This window comes from Phyllobates terribilis, unplaced genomic scaffold, assembly GCF_046119375.1.
Source record: "Phyllobates terribilis strain yellow unplaced genomic scaffold, ASM4611937v1 Scaffold_3__8_contigs__length_932513732, whole genome shotgun sequence".
Taxonomy (NCBI): Eukaryota; Metazoa; Chordata; class Amphibia; order Anura; family Dendrobatidae; genus Phyllobates; species Phyllobates terribilis.
This window is the reverse complement of record NW_027362763.1, coordinates 676,937,998-676,940,100: the sequence shown is the minus strand read 5'-3', so window position 1 is coordinate 676,940,100 and position 2,103 is coordinate 676,937,998. Positions and strand designations below refer to the sequence as shown.

The following is a 2,103-nucleotide window of genomic DNA, read 5'->3' as shown; positions in this document are numbered from 1 at the left end:
TGGCCTATAAACCTGTACATACCTGACAATGAGGACGAGGATGACTCGTTGTTTTTAGCAGTGAAACACTGATTGTCTCCATTAGTTTTGGAAGAGGAAGACTCTTTCTGCCTGTTTGGTAGAAGAAAGACCAGTAAATTAAAAGTAAAAACAATAGAAAAAATTAAGAACACCTGTTTGTGAGGCCAAGTAGGACAACATAGAGGGGATACCCTGCCCAGGCCCTCAACTAGTAATATTGGCCTGAAATGAGCTGGAAATGAATGGCTGGTCACAATGATCAACTGTTATTACAGTGTTATCACAAGCCAGATGCACAGAGGGGTGGTGGATGCTGGATTTACATTTGTGTTACTCGTGTCTTGTATTTGGTTCTGAACATATATCAGAACTAAATCTCATAATAATAATAATCTACTCACATGTCTGAGTGTTTTTCACTGTTCTCTTGGGAACACTGTGGAGGTGACATAGGCTCTACATTGGTCATCATCCCGGTATTGGTGATATTTAGCTAAAACACACGGAGAAAAATAAATTGATTTATTTTTAAGCATTTTTGTAATTATAGGCTTTAGACATATTAGTAGCCACATACTTACTTTAGAAAACCTTTGATAAGATGATACAAAGTTTTTTATTTCTGGCCAGTCATTGTCCTCTCTTGTGTCTGCCTCATCTGAATTCATGTGTCTGCTACAACGAGCTACAAAGTACAAGTTTTATCAGAGATAATTAGTATAAGACCCGGTCAGACAGTCACCCTGTTATCACTAATAATGATGAGAACTTATTTTCACATAAAATGAAAGACAAGACACAAAGCAGTTTTCTGCAGATGACGAATCATTTTACTTAATGATAAAGTAGCGGGTGTCCTCATCTGACTTTAGCTCAGGAACGAACAGGGGCTTCTGACTTAGAAGGTTGTCAAAGTCTAAGTGATGCAGAAATGGATGCATTTTGATCTCATTTGCTCCTCCTGGAAAAGGAAGACAAGAAAGAAAGTGATACTGTCATTTTTAGAGAAACTGCTCCATATCGGTACAGTTTATGTTAACCTGAACTGAAGATGTAACTGAACCTCATGGACACAACCATTTGTCTGGTCACAGAGGTGTAATAAGTCATAATACTATTATAATATTACCTGTCCCAAGTCTATCTGCTGGATCTTTTCTGAGCAGCTGAGTGATGATGTCCTGAGCATCGGGTGGAGTAGAGTATTTATGATATGTCCAAATTAATTAATCTGTTATATAAAAAGCAAATATTACAGGAAATGAAACGTTTTCATTTATTTTCATAAAAAATGTCCTTAATAAGGCTAGAAATGAAACCAGAAAACCAATGAAACCAAATAACAGTGACATCACAAGCATTCAGATTATTTTACTTACCCTCAAGGACACTGCGTAAAATATCTCTTTTTAAAGTCCCTTTAAATGGTGTACGTCCAAAAAGAAATTTATGTAGGGTGATCCCTACTGACCACCAATCAACGGGCCTTCCATAGCCTTTCCTTTGGATAATTTCTGGGGCCATGTAACTAGGGGTGCCAAAAGTCTGGAAACCAACAGAAGAATGAGATGATGATCAATAAATATAATTGCGTCAAATAACATCAGTGCAAACGTTTTATAGAGAAATTGTCAGAGAAGGAGAAAGAGATGAAATCTGTAAAGTGCAAGATCTTGTAAGTAAAGCATACCTCTTCATCAAGGAACTCGCTGGTGATGTCCTCAGTTGAAGCCTTGTAGATATCTGAGCTTGGTCTCATGAGGCCGAGTTTTGAAACCCCAAAATCGGTGACCTTAATATGTCCTGTTGATGATATCAGGAGGCTGTGAAAGAAAGAAATGGTGTCAGACCCAAGTAATAACCCATAGACTGTATAAAAACAATATATTTTTTTCCCCTTTATTATACTACTGGGGTCACTTACTTGCCAGGCTTCAGGTCTCTGTGCACCACACCATAACTGTGCAGGTATTCCACAGCAAGAACCGTTTCCGCAATGTACATGCGGGCCAGGGGGACTGGTAAAGGACCCCTGCGCTTTAGAAGACTGGCACAGTCTCCTCCTATAGAAGAAAGCAAATA

General features: G+C 38.5%; 1 long non-coding RNA gene across 1 annotated transcript; it reads right to left on the bottom strand.

Annotated features, from left to right (window-relative positions):
* Window positions 1-421: 421 nt before the first annotated feature.
* On the bottom strand, window positions 422-1,236 carry LOC141258280 (uncharacterized). Its single transcript, XR_012318266.1, has 4 exons — window positions 1,151-1,236; window positions 856-982; window positions 603-706; window positions 422-514 (listed from the first exon to the last, which is right to left on the bottom strand). It is a non-coding gene; the product is annotated as an uncharacterized lncRNA (long non-coding RNA).
* Window positions 1,237-2,103: the final 867 nt, after the last annotated feature.